Genomic DNA, 18,812 nt, shown 5'->3' on the forward strand with positions numbered 1-18,812 from the left:
TATTTCATTTTCTAGCTCATCATCCAGCTTTAAATAGCAATTAAAAATTAGGTACATGCATGTTACCTGCAAAAGAGGAACTTTATGTGTCTTCTTTCTATTGCCATCTTCCCAAATAACGAGAGGCTTGAGCCCAGAAGGTGACAACTCAAAAAAGAGTTTAATTCAGTAACTATTGTAAAATATTTGGAGTGAAGCTAAAGAGGGTGACCAACAGGATGTAGTAATAGGAGTAAAATAAGACCCCTAAATCAAAGGACAGATTACTTTCCAGCTTAGTGAAGGGATAATGCTTTAAGCATAGAGCTCATGTCTGCTGGTATCCATTACATGTATGGCATTCATCTTACTGTAGTTGAGAAACATGCAGTATTTTAAAAGTATTTCTCCTAACAACACCCAAATGAGATGGGAGAACTACTTACAGATGATAGGCTAAAGGCTTGATAAAGAAAGAGGTCAGGGTGTTGAAATACTGAAGACCTCAGCTGGTGCTTAGGTCTCTACGTAGGTGATCAGTGAATGCGGAGGGCTGTGCAACTCGTAATGAGAGCAAAGTATCCCAAATACCAAGAGAGACATCACCCAGAGCTCATGGAGTAATTTCTGTATTTTCCCTGCTACAGGTTGAGTCTTTCGGCAATCTCGAGCAGGAGGGCAGTGCAATCATAGTCAGTAATTCTGCCATGGTCACATCTGCGTAGAGAAGGGAAAGAATTCCCCAAAAAGCCTTTTCCAGGAGAATTCTCTGGGTCTTAAGCAAACACAGAGGTGCATCCTGAGACATCACTGCTCAGGCACCTGAGTCTCACCCAGAGTCAGGGACAAGGAAAACAACTCGATTGTGGCAGGGAATCTCTGTCAGATGCTCACGTGACAAGGAGTTTTCAGAAGCTGAAATTTTGTCTATGAAGAAGAGTCTATCTAATTTCCACTATTTGTCTTTAAGCATGATTTAAGAGATAGCTATAAGGTAAAAATCTCAGGTCCTGGGGTCAACATCCTTTGCTGCTGTTTTTTAGCTGCTGTAATAACTAGAACATGATTAACAAGAGTATTGTCGTACAGGGCATCTCTCTTCTGAAGCTATGCCTTGCTGTAGCCACCAGTGCACCTTTGCAAGGAAAAATCTTCAGTGTGTACAAGCAAAAGTGCTATTAATTGTGAGGGCAGTGCTTTGCAACTGCACAGCATGTATTGAGACAGTCGCTGCTCCAAAGAGCTTTCTGTTTACACAGACCCAAACAGGCAGAGAGGACATGAGACAGAAACAGAAGCACCTGAAGCTACTTGAGCAGTGAAAACACAGAACCCAGGTCTCCTGACTCTCAATCCCATACTTCCACTGAGGCAGACTAAGTTACAGCCAGCGAGCTTCCTCAAGCAATGATGAGTTGCAGTGGTCTAAACCCTATTTTTGAACTCATTTACATTAAGAATTCATCCTGATGCTCCTGTGCACTCATTGCCCCTCCGCCCTCCTAACAGCTCAACCTGCAGTCCTCCCTGCTGAAGAAAAGGACTTTGCCAAAGCTTCCCCAGCTTTCCTTGGGATAGTGCCTAACAACAGACTTAAATTTTAATGGCTTCAGAGAATTCTCAAACAACTGGAAAAGCAGACGGACAGCAGCAGAAGACCATGATTGTCTTGTCTCTAGAGTTGATGAGCCTCAATTAAATAAAATGGGAATAGTCTAAGGAACCTAAAACACCACATGGGTATAATGAACAGTTTAACATGTTTGTGAGCCCTGTGGAATCACCACTGTGCTGCTAAAATATCTTTTTTTCCTGTTTTCTGATTTAATAAGAGTAGATTTATTTAACAAGATCATCTTCTTTTTCTAAGCAATTAATATATCTTCGGATGAAGAAAGGGGAGGGTTATGCTGGGGTAACTGATTTGTCTTGTTACTATAATGCATTATCAAAATCATTTGAGTTTAACAAGCTTTAGCAAACTGTCAAAAGCTGTTAGCGGTGTAAAACCCTGCAGCCATAAAGAAGCTTCATGTGTTGATAGTCCTGCCATGAAGAAAAAGCAGAGGGGTAGGGGAAACAATGCACTGCATAGACATACTGCGGGCCCCTGTGGGGATGTTTGCAGCGGGCCTGTGATTGGGATTTGTGCGAAATTAGGAGCTGTGCAGTCTGAGAGACCACGTGGTTGAAGAGCACTTCTTGGCAGTCCTCAAACAGGATATAACACATTTTATGGATTTAGGTAGGAGCTAAAAGACAAAAATATTGCTGGAGGATGCATTATGGAGCTGGAGTACGTCAGCTGCTAAGTGAAGTGTCATCTAAAGAAGTAATTCGCAATGCGCTATTTAGAAAGTACTTAAAGTCAATGCCTTTGGTGGGGCTCTAAGGAAACCATTTTCAACAAGTGTGTAGGAAAACTACTTCACTAGAACAGATTGCATGATCCCATGACTCATTTGAATTGCGGAAAGGAAGGTTGACTGGGAGAACAAAGAAAGATTGGCAGAATAACAAAATAAATACAAATTGATGTGTGAGCAGGCAGGACACAGTGCTGTCCTGTGGGGGTGTATATACTGATGGTCTTAATGTGCTGCTTACAATTGTGAAAAAGGTGCTAGCTTGAAAAAATGGCAGGAGAGAAGCAGGGGATTTCAAAAGCTCTTGGCAAAGAGCTACTGACTCCGTGGGAACAGAATAACTTCAAGCCCATCTGAAAGCCAGCAGTGAATGCTCCTTTATCTTTGGTATTATTAACAGCTGTGTCATGCACTTTTGAGTGAAGTTAGCCTCTAATAGCCTTTTATATAAGACAGAGAAAATTATGGCTATGGAAGGAAAAAAAACAAGCACCAAACTAGAATACACAGTTAATATGTCTAGATACTTTGGCCTGATTATCTAATCTATTTTTAAGCTGACATTCTTGTTAAGAGAAATTTCTATTTAGTTATCTCTCTAAGTCGGTAAGGAACCGAAAAGAATGCAAGAACAGTGTTCTTGGTATGAGTTGGTGAGTTGGTGATCTGCATTGTATGTGCTCTGATGTCCTGGACCACAACAGAAGATGACAAGGCCTATGGAAACAGAGCACAAAGCTTGTGATCCTTATAGACAAACATAGCCATTTGAAAGCTTTCAGCCTTGACATTCCTCTACAAAGAAGAGCAAGGAAAGAGACAAGGACAGAAAAAAATGAATTAATGCTTAAACTTCACATAGTTTTTTTCCACATAGAGGATTTTCCTGGGAACTATTGGACATATTCAACCATTCTGCCTCTGTGTGTATCTGCACCCTCTTTTCTTTCCCCCTCCCATTAACTTTTGACATTATTGTCCAATGTCAATCCAAATCAAGAGGGAGGGAAGCTTCAAATATACTGATTCCTTTAAGACATGTGAAAAGATGTGGCTGGGCAGAAAAGGGAAGGCCAGTTAATAATCTCTTATTTCCAACTCTTCTTCCAAAAGAAAAGGCTAAAATCCTGTCCTTTTATTGTCAAACAGAAAGTCCTTCTGAAATGTACTGGAAACCAAGCTTCAGGGTTTCTGCTACTCAGATGAGTACTTTTATTTTTTAGTTAGTTACATTCTGGCCAAAGAAGCAAGCAGGTACCAAGGCACATTTTTAAAATCCACCTATAAGTGCGCAACTGAGTTAAAACGCATTAAGCTGAAGTCAGCAACAGTATGTGCATGCTCATCATTAAGAATAGGGATAACTGTAGATAACTGCTTTGAGAGAATGGACATGTTGGGTCAGGTTCTGTTTTAAAGAGATGCTTCCAGTCCAAGTTCTCTTTACCTTTTCTCAACAGTGGTAATCTTTTTCATCTCTGCAGGATGTAATGACTGGACAACATGAAAGGAAATGGAAATCTCATTTTTTATTGATTTAAACCACAAGCTAAGGAGCACTTGGAGAAAAAACATATCCTTGGGCACAAGGAGTGCAGATTTACGCCATGAGTTGTTTTTTTTAATAGCAGGTTTTATTCCTTTTTGTACTTTTTCCCTTCTTGTTCATTGTAAAGCTTAAATCATATATTCCTATATTCTTCTTATTCTCCTCTGTTTCTAGGCTTCTGCTTTGTCCATCTCATTCTGTCTTCCCAATTTGCCTGATTAATTCTTCCACCTATATTTTGAGGTTTCTGGGGAAAAAAAGGAAAAAAAAAAATTCTGTCCAGATAAATACAGTATAAATGCCATGGTAAAGACTTGTGGTAATGAGGCTTCAGGCTATTTCTTTAATACATGGTTTGGTCTCATGCATGTATAATGGAGACAGAGAGACCATGGTTAATAATAGACTCAATTTGCATGGGCAAAGAGCAACAATATTACATGAAGCTTTTTGAACAGGGTCCATCAACTGCTTGTAGAATGGAAAGCTGGTGTGAAGAACCACGCTCCTTTACCTTTGAACTGAAGATATACAACATTCAAAAAAATCTTACTACAAGAGAAATGATTAGCAAAATCATTCAGGATCTGCTTCTCCAAATCTTAATTTCTGTAAATTGGAAGTACTTCGCCTTCCCAATCTTTTGGCACTGAGCTCAACCCACAACATTTGCTAAGCATCCATTAGTACTATTGATTTTGTAATGCTGTATTACTGAAAGTAATCAGCACTGGTTTTGAGTTCCTTCAATTTGATATCACAAGCAGCAGATGCAAATGTTATTACTTCAAATTAGAAGCTGAATAATTTCTTCATTGATCTCTTGTGCAGCTTAAATTGCACACATATGCCTTACATTACTTTTCTTCAACCCTAGTCACTGTAAAAATTATTCTTTTTGTGAAATCTCTGAAATCATGAACACCTACAAGATTCAGATTAGATGTGTTAGTTTTTTTCTGAAATTTTTGGCGCTTGTCGAAGATTTTGAAATAAGACCAGTAACTAGCATGGGAAACATTATTTTTTGCTTCCTTGTCCAGATGATTGTTTTATATGACTGAGTCAGCATGAGTATTAAATCCATATTGACCTTTAGGCATGGATGTAGTTGCATTAACTTCAGCACTGAAAATTGTGTGCAGAATCAAACAGCCCCTGTTCAAGCAACATATATTAATGCAGAATTGGAGGAAAAAAACTATATAACCACCACCACCACTCCTCCAAACAGTATAAAATGCCTGAACTTAAAATAAACCCTGGTGTCCTTGATGAATACCATTCACAGCTACTTGAGAACCAAGCATTCAATGCCCAGTAGTCAAGCAGATTAAGGATTTGGTGTCCACACTCAAGTGTGATAGTCAGCAAACAAAATGAATGGGGGGAAGCACCATGGGTGGCCACCCACGGCCAAACTTTAACTATGGGAGAAGTTCCTACTTCTGTTCATTTAGCTGCTTTGCCATGAATTCAGTTTCTTTTGATATTGGGATGATCCTCATGGCAGCAGAAGTGGGCCAAGGATGAAGGCATTCCCTCTCACTTTGCAGAAGTAACGGTATTCCTTAATGAAATACAGTACTCGAGAGAGTGGCAGAAAGACCTTTTCAACTCTTTATGTTGGTGGTTTGAGTCCTCCTGCTTTGGTGGAAAAATATGGCGATACACGTGTAAAAAGGTTTGGCAACTGGCAGTTCATTGTCAAATAGATGGGGACCACACTACAAAGTCACCTCTCCTTTGTCAGCTGCTGCTTCTAGCAATAATACCAATAATTTCTCATGCCAGTATAAGCTCTCCCAAAACAGGATCTTGATATATTGCTATAGCAGTAGGCTGCTGACTCTGTTAGGCTTGGCATGCGTATTAATAAGACTTTAAAGGTCTTAGCCCCATGGATATGCTGCCATTCACAGCGTAAAAAACGTCTAAAATAAAACCTGTTAAATGAGTCAGTTATAACTGTTCTTGTGCTTTGACGTGTTTAAATTTACTTCCTAAATACCTTGAAAACGCTGTTCTGAATAGGAAGTGATAGAGATTGGTAGTACTCATGTATTACATGATGTTTTATTGCACTGAGCATTTGCTTTGATTACCAAAGCTCACACTGGAAAACACCGCCTGCTCAGGTCTAACAGTATGTGCTTCTTTTCTTCCCTTTTAGGCTGCTCACCAAAAATTACTTTTGATTGCGCAATTTCACTGATTCTTTCTTTGGATTTCACTGGGAAACTCCTGATGAAATGGGTTTGGCTGATGCAGAGCGGGAAGTTTGACAACTACTGCTCATGTAGTTAGCACCTTTATACACTGTCGGGGAAGTGTCAGGGGGCAACATGCTTTACAATTGAAAAAAAGGTCTTTAAGGAACTAGTACAATGCTGGCGGTATGGTATGGCCTTATTTGCTGCCCTACCCTGACTTTTCCTCAAAGTAGTCTGACCCATACCTTTTATATTTTTTACAAAATACACTCAAATTCTTTTAGCAGTTGTAAAGAACTGATTGTATTGTATTGTATTGTATCGTATAATAGGAACCTGCAGAAAAAAGCAGCAGTATATTATGTGGGATCACTGGTTGAAATCCTGCTTACATTCAGGAAGAACATAATTGTTTTACAGGCATAAAAAGTATTTCACACTACTTTCAGATATGAATTGTTACCCATAGATAAACTACCCACCATGAGAAAGAGCTATTATTTAGCAGTTCACATAAGTTAATGTATGATCCTATGTATCTGAAAAACATTACTTAAAACATTCACCTAATAATTAACAATTGGTACTCTGATCACTTTTGTGTTCAAATCTAGAAGGGCTTTTCCAGGCAGCAAATATTTCAGATCTGTGAAGAAGAATAAGAATATCATCTTAATTGAACTGCAAAACTAATACAAGCAAAATGTGCAATTAAAGTAAATTACCTCTGTATTAATGCATGAATCTCAAGAAAATATGGAGGAATTGTAAGTCTTCATACATGACACAGCTAAATGGTTGTTACTACTGAGATTTTCTAGCAGGACTTACATGATTGAAGTGTTGAAATTGTTGATGGAGACCTATTTACAAATTGGTAAAAAGAGGACAGTATATTGTTGATTTTATCCAATTTATTGACAGGTTGGAGGTCAGGTTATTGAGTCTGGCAAATGACCGGGTAAAGCACTAGCAGAAAACTTTTTAAAAACCCCAGTCAATTCAGATTTAAGAGATGGTGCATTAAACTGCTCATCTCTTCTCTAAGGCACAAAAAAAAGGAGGTTGTTATCCAGGAGAAGTGCAGTTATGAGGACACATGCTGAGAATATGAGATGCCACCACTACTAATATGGCTTTGGATTTTCTATAGTTCCCAGAAGTTCCACTTCATTTACCACCAAAGCAATGCAAAAAAGTGACCAATGCTCTGTGACAGTTCATTCTGGTAATGCTGGTATAAATTTAATCACTAAATTAGTAGTAAGTGCTTGCAAATGATTAATGACCTGTGCAAATTGGACACATACCCATCTATTAATTTATGCACTCAAATCTATGGAATTGCCAATGTTCCCAAGAAAAAATTATTATTGCAGGGAGACATTTCTACAAAAGTGTAAATAAAACACAGTTATGTTATGACACTCTATAACTGAAAAGAAAAACAAAAGAAGCTTGAAATTCCTTATTTTATAAAAAATTGGCTACTTCCATAAAATGCACCTTATTAAACCAACAAATGTTTGAAGCACGTGTGCAGTTCAAAATCTAATCAAGAAAATATTTCAGGATAAGTTTAACTTTTTGCTGTTCTGTATGTTAAGATTTTCTTACTTTTTCTACTGATTTCATTTTTCATTTGATCATTCTTTTTAGCCATATTTTATTTTTTAAAGAGTCAACTTCAAAAAAGTTGAAAAGTTTTTGTGATAAGGGGTAGGAGAGATAATCTTACTCAAAAAACAGCTAGGCAACAGAGGGAGGCAGTCACGCAAGCTGTAGTGCCCTCTGGGAACACGGCTCAGGGGTGATGTGAGCTATGGGGCAGGTAAATTACAGCTTCTGCATGGATCAAACATGCAATTTCCAGTTCCTGTACAAATGGGGCAGAGAAAAAAAGCAGTTAGTTCTGCGGAAAACTTACAGTTCTTTATTTTACAGATTCATTAGAAATACTAATGAGAAGAAAAAAACCAACAAACTTCTTTATATGCATACATCTAGGAAATGCCGTATTAGATTCAATATATGCCATAAATTTTAGTAGGTACCAAATATGCAGCTAGTCTCCTAGAAAATGTATTTAGCTTCACAAAGGGATCGTTACTAACTACGACTTGGAAAGATACTAATTTCCAGACCCTGGGAAGAACAAGAAAAATAATATGGGAATGCTGGATGGTCATGTACAACAAATGCTCAGAGCAATAAATCATTGTATAATACATGAGTACTACCATATAAGTGTTCTCTTCTTAGAGAACATTAACGAGTGCATACAAGACACCACCTAAAAGTAGGTGAAATGAGGCTTGAAGTCCCATGGGCCTCGCTGGGTTCAGGTAGGATGAGAAGGAAGATAAACACCAGTGAATTCAATCAGGCTGTGTCCTGAGGGGTGACAGGGATGGGGGTCCTGCATCCCAAGCCCTCCTTCCCACAGCCTTCAATAATAACCTTCTCCTATCATAACAAAACCAAGCTGATGAGTCATGACTCTTGTAGACATTTTGCCCTGCTTAGCCACAACTCAGCAAATCCCAACCGATGGCAATTTATAGCAAATATGCTGTTAGCTTGCATAAGAACAACAGAAACAAATGAGCGCCTTGGATGTGTGCCCAACTCTGTATAGCACACACATTAGGGCAGAGGTTACCAACTTATTCATCTCTTCACGCTTCCAACCTTGGCTGGTGAATTTGTGCGTGCAAATATTATGGCTGATCTGAAAATCTCCCAAAGCTTTTTTTGAGTATTTTATAAATCAGATCACTGGGATAACACTCTGTAACAAATTTCATTCAAAGTACATTTTCCTCAAAAGTCACAAGACAGGCCGCCTTCTTCCTTCACACCTCAAAAATAATTTTTGTCATTTGATGGGAGATGTAATGGGACAAAACCACATTGTAATAAAGAAACTAGTACAGACTAAGAAATTCTGTGGCTACCACTTAGGGAGGATCAGGTCTGTGTCTGATTCATTGTAATTACTTAGGAAAGAAGAAACTCAGCCCACTTTAAATGGTCCGTGTTATGTTACATAGCACAGAAGGTGATACATACTTTGTAAATTACAAATGACACAGACAAAGAAACAAAGCAAAGGGAACAATCCTTGTATGAATTTGTAAGACAAGAAACCCAGTGGCAGTAGGGGTCTCACTCCAAAGCAAGGAGAGGGGAACACTGAGCCACTATAAGGCCTTGATGTAACTTTGCTTATATTATGTAATAAACATAACGAATAGATTTACACTGTTTGTAGTGAAAGACTAATGTACTAATGTACCATTGACCCAGACTAAGTGTAAAGCCTTAGTATATTTATAAGACCCCAATGAAATCGCTGATGTGCATTGTCATAGAGATTTAGCGTTCTGTTAATTTAACATTATCTGTAGAATATAGGACAAAAAGTGCAATAATGTCATGGTTAAGATGCCTAGAGCAATGAGGAAAGCAGCGTTCACTTCTGAGCTGGTTTCAGCGAACAAACTCCCCTGGGAAAGAGCTGCAGGACAAAGACACAGTAATAGGAGGGGTGCTGTGGTTGGTGACTCTTGGATCAGCTCAGCAAGTGACTCAGGAATGATGAATCTGTCCATAAAATGGAGGAAATGAAACCCACGTGGCCATAGGTCATGGTGTCCTAAACAGCTAAATGGACAACCCAAGGATGACAAGGGTGGGATCAGCAGAAAAGGGCCAGTATTGATGACACTGGGTCATGAGCGTCAGCTGCTATGGTGGCCATCCTCTTCTCCAGATCACCATGACCATGTGTGACACCCTGAGGCCCCGTGCCATCAATGTGGATGATGGCTCAGGAACAAAAGACAGACCTTGTAGTGCCTGGAGGATCCAGGGATTTGGGAGAAGCTATCATAACCATAGCAGTGTACTACCAACTCTTCCACGATTGCATGCCACTAAGCTCGTTGTAGCTATCCACTCCCATCGTCATACTTATCTCATAGGTATCTTACAGTTGAATACTGCTAAACCGTAATTGTAACCACTATTGTTATGCTTACATTATTATATTTATATACTACGGTTGTATAAACTATCACACTGCATATGTTATTGAACATCATTTTATAGACCCGACATAGTCACAGTCCCTTTTCTTGCTGTGTAATACCTCTGTATGCTCTTTCCTTCCTGCAAACAGAGCTCCTCTTGCTACCCCTACAACATAGTTAATTTCCAGGACAAGCTGTGTAAAAATTTCTGCCTGTGCCTTCTCCACCCACCCCTAGAGGCACCTGTAAATCATATCCTCTTTACTGTGTCAGCATTCACAGTGACATTTCAAGATGTCAGAGTGGGCAGATGGTTTGTAAACAAGGCCTGCCTTTCCAAAATGCTCCAGGTGTTTTAAAAAGGGAGATATAAACCCATCAAACTAGAAAAAAAAATTTTATGAAGCGAAAAAACTAATAGAAGAAGGTGTGCTGTGAATACCAGGAATGGACCTAGTGTTTTGTTTCATGGCATGTTAAATTTACGGATTAATTCTAAGTAACTAGAGAAACCTGTTTTGATGGAGGAGCTGCAAATACTGACATGAATACGATGCTCAAATGCCTGTTCTCTGGACAGGTGTGTTATTTGCTCTAATCTATGAAGAGAGTCTCTTGTTGCATAATGATAACTTAAAAATTTGCAATAATATGGAAAATTTTATCTGTGCCAGGTAGAAATTTTAGCAGTCCCAGAGTCTTGACTAAATGACAACCCAACCATTTTCTGGGATAGCTATTTGCGGGCTAATACATTGGTCTTGTAGCTTAGCTCACTGAGTAGCAGACTGAGACTTTTTAATGCCAATGTACAGTTACGACTCCAGCAACAACATTGTCTTTGCTGAGTTTTCGACTTACCTGAGAGACATTAAAACCCAAAGACATCTGGATAAAACCATTTCCATTCCAGTACTGACACAGGTCAGAAGGAAAGGGATGAGTAAAGATATCACAGGCTTTTTCATAGAATAATGCCTACATTCGAATTTTTCCACAAGCAAATCTCTTGAGACTTAGCATAAAACTTTGGCTCCATCTTCAACATGGTAATGGAGTAGTGAGGTGCTGAAAATATACGTAACCCCTCATTCTCTGCCTTTCGTGCAGAAGAGACAATTTGACTTTTTGGGATGCTGTCCTCTGCTCTTAAATGATAAAAGAAGGGAGCAAAATTTACTGCCAGTTTTGAGTGCTTGTGAAAAGTCTATCTCATGGCAAACATGGAAAACCCTTGACTTAGAAAGTGTTCCTTTGCACTTCTTCTGGATACATAGATGTTCTATTAACAGTTAAGTAGTTTCATCAGTTCCTTAGAGAACACTCAATTAGGCTTCATTTAGGATTCCTTGCATGCTTATGGCTTTTACTCTTCTTGTAAACAATAAAAAAATCAAGATTAAAATACTAATGCACTAAATGCTGCAATTGTAGAAATTCCCACCTGAAGAATTCTCACCCAGAGATAAAGGAAGCTGAAAACAAATACAAAGGAATCTGGAAAATACAAAACAGAACAACAGTCTGCCTACAGAAGAAAAAAAAAGGAGGAAAAAAAAAGAAAGAGAGAGAGAAAGATTATGAGCCATATGGAGATGGATATTATGTCTATTCCTGCCAGACAGATTAAAAAAGTGAATCAAACCACAAACATTTAGGTATAATTACTGTTTCATCTTGCAAATATGTTTGCATGTTCAGAACTCATTTAGTCTTTACCATGAACCCCAGCACCCTTAAGAAAAGTCCCGGCTCCTCACCCGTATCCAGGCTGTGTCTACAACCAGGGAAAGGAGGTTTGGCGTTACAATAAGCAGCTGCAAAATAGAGGGTGGCTTCACCTCTCTGTGTCCATCTTTCCAAGGGATGTCCCAATCGCCCAGCTAAGCACTGCCAGGGCACAGCAACACCATAGCTGTATCTGCTTCCTCCCAGCAAACCATCAACTTCAGGGGAGCTTGGCACTGCCAGAGTAGCAAAAATGTCTAGGGCATACCATAAAAAGAAGACAAAGTATTTAAAAGCAGCAGTAAGGACCTTTTGATTTGCAAAAAGGTTATTTTCAAATTGAAATGGCTGAGGGTCTATGAATTCATGATACTGAGTTTCCCTCTTGAATATTGAAAGTATTAGACAGTCTCCTCTGACTTTACAGAACATACATCACATAAAACCCAACACAAGACTGCACATTTACCAAGTGTCTTTTTCCATGTATGTCTAAATTTCTGTGACCTTTATTTATGTAGCAGTTCACCACCATTGCATATCATAAATTAAAAGCATCAGTAATTGTATTTATCAGCTGGATTAGATTTAGTAACTGGAATCAACTTAAATTCTATATCCTGCTTATCCTGGAAATATATATATTTCCAGTTCAGAGGAAGTGTCAGAGCTACTTTGGAGTGAATGATACTAACAGCATGGTGGCTACAGAGAAGCACAGCAGGTGACAGAAGCAGAGGACAAAATATACACCTTCACCTTTTAGGAAGTTTTCTCCATGGTCCTCCTAAGAGTACCTCATAGCCACGTGTACACACATCAGCGTATATTTTGGTCAATGCATACAGACCAAAACAGTCATGCGGAGGGGGGGCGGTATCTTTGTACGCATGGGTTCAAAAGTCCTGTTGTGATCAGTTGGTTTGCAGTATCATACGTGGCACACCCAGAACTATTTTCTCCCTCAAAACCACCCTTTCCCCAGTAGCCATGTCTCTCAGCCGTTGGCATAGCCTAGGGCATGAGCCAGGAATTGAAGTGTATTTCTTTCCTTTTCTTGTTCTCCAGGACTGAACCTTCTTGACAGTAGCTCAACGGAGAGAAGGGGCTAGAAACACTTCTGGGAGCTGTACATACTACAGGGGTGCAGCTCGTTCTGCCGTTTGCTGTCTATTGATGTCCACCAATGTCCTCTGGTTTCTTCAGCCTGTGACATATTCCCTCCCCGCCTTGCTGCCTGACAGTATTTACTGGCTGTCTTGGGAGGAAGTCCTCCCTCCGTGGAGAAGGAAGATGAGTATTAGATTTTCTGTTCTGAAAAACCATTACAGCACTTCACCTTCACAACAAGTTCACACACGTGTTCAGATTGCTCCTGCCTCTGTTTGCTTACTGGGCTCTCTCATCACCAGACGTATGTCCATAGTGCATAATGCTCCTGCGTGTCTGCTGGAAACAGGCACAAAATGCAGTTTGGTGAGTGGGCAAAAGGGCATGGCTTCGAGGAGGGAGACTGGAGGTAGTCCTGACCTCTCAAATGTGTGTGAATTTGATCCATGAGGGTGTTTAAAATAAAAAAGGTGGTATTTGTTCTTCCATGGCTTTGTGTCTGGGGCAGGGTGCTGAATCCTCCAAAGGGAGGGTGGAGGGGAGAGCAGGAGGCAGAGGCAAACACCATCTCCTGTGTGGTGGGCAGTGGTGGGCACTCACCTGGAGATGAGTGGTGGGCAGCATGGAGCTTGGCTCAACCCTCTGAGGCAGTCACTCCTGTGTGTCTGATGTAAATAATCTAGCTGCATCGGACCTTCCAAAGCCACAAGCATCCGTGATGTCAGCACAGCTGCTGTGTACAGCAAAAGCGTGAGGCACTAATGGGCTGAAAAATTCCTCTTTTCAAGCCTGTGTTTATAAGCCGTCTGGACGTGCGTCTGACTGTAAAACCTATTTGGAACAGAAATTTGTTTGTACATTTTACTAGGTGCCTCTGAGAGGCAGATAAGTAAAGATGATTGCCTCTGATGATTGCAGATAAGTAAAGATGATGACAGGAATTGAGTCTGGGACAGAGATGTGGATCTGTTTAAAGAGGGACTGCTTGGCAGTACATGAAGGGATGGAGAGGGAGAGGGGAAAAGATGGGAAGACTTACGACTGTAACAAAACTGTTACACTTCTTCCAGAAGCCCTTGAACACCATACAGTATGGGCTTTGAACACCATACAGTATGGGCTATTAATTTCTCCTGATGGCTAATAGAAGACCCCATGTCTACTATTAGTGGGTCACTGCCCCACTTGTATCAGCCCTGAAGCAGAGCTCAAGCCCCCTGGGGATCCTCGCCAAAGCAGCAATTGCCCTATGAGCAGCACAGCTAGTCAAGGCTAGTTGTACATGATGCTGCTATGTCCCCTTTGCCCCCTCCCCTCACACCCCATCCTCTCCCAGGAGGGGAGACTCCTGATTCTGATGGGACCCCCCACTCCATCCATGTGCACAGCCGGGAAGACCTTCGTGCGTTACTTGAACACCTGCAAGTGAAGGAATCTGCAATCCCCTCTCTGCAGCGTCACCGTCAGCCTCCCTCTGCTGCCTCTGTGAAACACATCCCTGAACCTTGTCGCATCAGCTCAGATTTGGTCAATGGGTTATTAAGCAACGGGCAAAGAGCGGAATTAATACAGTTATTATTAAGCAAAGTAGCTCCAGCGCTATTTCCTGAGGGAACCCAGGCTACATATAGAGAAGCAGTGCCTGCATGCATAGCTAAAACACGTGGGGCTGGGGAGGGAAAGAGGTCAGAGGGCTGTGGTGTACCTGAGAGCCTGCCCAGTGCTGCACATCCATGGCCTCCTGTCAACAAGAGCGGGGTGCAATTCTCTGTCCACATTACTGCTTTGACCATGTCTCATGTTAAGCAGTTTTGCTTCCAGTAGCATTCCAGGTTAATTTTTCCCTGGTTAAAACATCACTGAGCACATTACACTTGTCATCACTGGGTTCCTCGATTGGGTTACTTCACACATATGTCCTCAAATGAGTAAAAAGATGCTGCGTCTGATTAGGGCCACTTGAGCTGACAGCAGTCTGTAGAGTTTCTATATATTTTTTTAATGTTATAAGAGATTTTCCTATTTAACCCTCAAGGTTACACAAAGACAAGGCTACATGAGGGAGACGAGGGAGCCACAGGCTACTCCAGGTCAGTTTCATTCTCAAAAATGGGGTCTTGTCCTGTGTCTCTCTCATCTCTTTCCGCATGGCTGGCTGTTGGCTCAAGTTCAACAAGATTTTGAGCCACCCCTCTGTCTTGGTAGGCTTTCCTTACTTTCCTTTCTTCACACTTACCTACCACACAGATTTTCAGTCAGTAATATTGAATTGAGAGTCTCAGTGCCTGCTCTTTTAAGTCTTGGGCACACGTGCTGTGCCATGTTTTCTGTTTCTCAAAGGTATGGCTACTCCAAATGACATACTTCAGTTCTTCCACCCTCCAAATCCCACACCTTCATCACAACATTACTGTCCCTGTCTTTGGCAAGCAGGGGCTTAGATCAACCCTTTATGTTCCTTTTTCCTGCTGCAAAGGATCACTTTTTTAGCAACTTAGACAACCTCACTCTTTGTCCCACAACGCTGCTTCCGTCTTCTTCTTTCTCACCAAATACAGGTGACTTCTTGTCACTGTAAAGGCTCTTCATGTTCCAGTGTCTACTTTTTCTCTCTCTTTTTATATCTACAAAGTGATTGATACTACAGAGTATTTCACAGTGCTAGAGTTTTCTCCACTCCATTTCAGGTGAACACCTTCAGACTTTTTCTTTCATTGCCCTTTGCACTCAGCAAACCGCATCAATGAGCTGTACTATCACCTGTCTCACACGAGTAACATGATAGCTGCTTCTGCGTAATTGCCTTGCTATGCCTTATCAGCTCTTAAACAGGCTGTTATTTCATTCCATGTTTGCACACAGTGCAGCACAACTAACCTTGCTTAGACTCCCTGGCAATACAAACACAACTCAGAACAGAAGGAATTCAGATCTCCTGAAGTTTTAGCCACTGATGCTCACAACCACTGGTGCTTCAACATTTACTGCAGGAAGAACAAACCCGAGCATTTTCACTTCTGGGTATGAATTACTACATTATGAATTCAGGTCTGCGCCGAGATGACACATTACTCACACCATTAACCTTAAGTCCTAAGGCACTTTTTGCAAGCTTAAAGCTGAGCGTGTTTTTAAAAGGTTTCAGGAATGTGCCTGTAATCTTTAAAATTGCCACTGTACTTTAGTTTTCATGAAACTTGTTCACATGGAACAAATTCACATTTCCTAGACTTAGTTCCAACAATAGATGATCTATTTTAAAATATAGCTACAAAGTTTTTATTTAAAGGGGACTTTGGGACCAGTGCAAATGGAACCAAGAAAGTATGTAAAAAGCAAGCAAGTTACTTTTGCCAACAAGAGAAAAAAAGGCTTTTTTTCTTCTGGCTGAGCTTTTACATACCTTTGTTTTAATAAAAACCTCTATGTGCGCGTGTTGTCTCTTCGTTGTGAAAAAAAGGCATGGGGGCTCTGTGTGATACAGGGCAGGAGGGAGCTGTGAGTAAAAGGACTGTATCTGTCCTACATGAACTTAGGCAAGTAATTTTACTTTTCTAGGTCTCAGCCTCTCCCACCAGAAAATGTCAATGCTTGCAAGACACTATGTTCTACAGACGATGAACTGCTGCAGGAGCACCAGTTAGTATTACTGTTAGTAAGTTTCTGACAAGTCGGAACCTCTAGGAAGGCAGAGAAAAATTGTGAATGTACCGTTACATTCATAACAAGGCCATGACTTCATTGCAGTCACGTGGTAGGAAAGACTATCAGATAACTAGCAAAGGGGTAAAGAAAATAAGAAAAAACAAGGCTTGTGAACTTTTGCACATGCTGCTGTTGAAACACTCAGGAACAAACTCCAAACAACCTTTCAGATGTTTCAAAAACATTATGTCAGCCTTTCCATCTCCCCCCACGCAATGCCTCACACTCCTATGTGGTCTCTGTCCTCCTCCATAATGCATCAGAAATACCTAATCACCGTTGTTATCATCTTTTGTCATGACATTAGATCAGTTCAATCAGATGCAGACAGTGAGGTCAGCATAAAGCCTTCAAATCATGACAGAAGCAGTTTGCTATGCATAAAGGAGTTGGTTATTATATCACATGTCTAAATTTATAGGTTCGGTTCATCTTTAGCTAAATATCTAGTTATTTAACAGCTGTTATGAGTCAGCCAGAGAGAGGATTAGTCAAAAAAATGTAGTGGTAAGAAATGCTTTAATCTTGAGCTACAATAGAAGAGCAAGCCTGGTCAGGTCATGTCTAATAAAGGTGTAGTACCTAGTACGTAGGACTTAGGAGTTATCACTGTTCATACAAAACAGGAGATGGTTTGATATAGTTAATCCTGCCATCTTCATATTAACCCTACGAATTTCAGAAATAGTTGGCAGAGATTTTTTTTTCAGGGCATGGTACCATGCTTAAACATTTTCAGATAAGAAGTTTGCAAATGGGTAATAAAGTGCTTTGTCTTATGCAGAGCCATGTATACTCATAGTTCTGTCATGATTCAAGGTTCTTGGGATTTTCCATGATGGTGATATTTTAATGACGTCTTGTTAGCATGTCTTCATGTCACCTCCCTTGTAAGCTTAATGGAGACATTGAGATGTGAAGTCAGTGTTGCAGTTTTTGTCCACGTCATTCACCTCTAGTGAAGAAGCATAAAGAGAATGCAAAGCTGTAAAGCTCTCAGAATGGCTATTGAAAACATCCAGTTTTGTGGTGTCCTGGTTTGAGTGACACAGGACTAATTTCTCTTCTAATGCTTGGGAAAACTGTGCTTTTAGAAGACTGGTGTCTGAATTTGTGAAAATATTTACTTCATATTCAGCTATGGTATGCGGCTTTCAAGGTCTCAGTGTTTTCAAGCCTTGCCAGGTGCGGGGATGATTAAGAACAAGACCCGGGCACTTGACCCAAGTTGGCCAACAGGATTATTTCATGGCATGAATGGCACATTCAGTATAAATTAGAAAGTTTGCTGAGGAGCTCTCTCTCCCTTGATGGCTGCCATCCTGAGAACTTCTTGCCCTGGGGCCGGACCCCTGAGCCCTTCCCTTCCTCCCAAAGCCGCAGCGCTCGCAGTGCCCCACATTTGCTGTCCCCTGCTGGGGGCACACAGCTTCCTGCTGGTAGAATGGGCTGAGTATAATCCCTGTGTATTTTATATTGGTATCGGGATCAATATTGGTTCTTTAGTGTTATTAATGTTATTTATTTAGTCTTATTCTATTAAATCTGTTTATATTTCAACTTCTGGGTTTCCTTGTTTTTTCCTGATTCCCCTTCCCCAGTGGGGAGGAGTCATCAGGTGATAGGATAATTGTCTAAATGACAATAAATTGTTGTGGGTTTCTCAAACCGTAACACATGGGTTTCCAGTTTAAACTCTCCCCCCGATGCTTAATTCAGCTTGGTAAACACAGGCACAGACTGCCAGGAGAAGAGGCATGGAGATGAGGCATATCCAGGCACTGCTAACCCGTTACTCCCGAGCTTCAGGTGGTCACTGACGCCAGTGAGACATGTTAGAACAGCCAAATAAGAGCAGCCCCAATACAACACAGAAACACGGGTATGAAAATGCTGACTTTAACTTCTCTCCAGACTAGCGAAATAAGGTTAAGAACCCTGACCTGACACAGTTGTGATGGTTAGGTGCTAAATGACTCTGAGCACAGTGTGAAAATCAACACAGCACACGAACAGCTGCAAGGCTGAGGGTCTGTCGGCCTTGAACCCCTGCAGCCCATAGCAGTATTGCCTCTGAAAAAGTTTTCTGAAAACTGGAATATCTGCAGACACCACCACCCCCACCCCA

The sequence above is a fragment of the Chroicocephalus ridibundus genome, chromosome Z (assembly GCF_963924245.1).
Source record: "Chroicocephalus ridibundus chromosome Z, bChrRid1.1, whole genome shotgun sequence".
Classification (NCBI taxonomy): domain Eukaryota; kingdom Metazoa; phylum Chordata; class Aves; order Charadriiformes; family Laridae; genus Chroicocephalus; species Chroicocephalus ridibundus.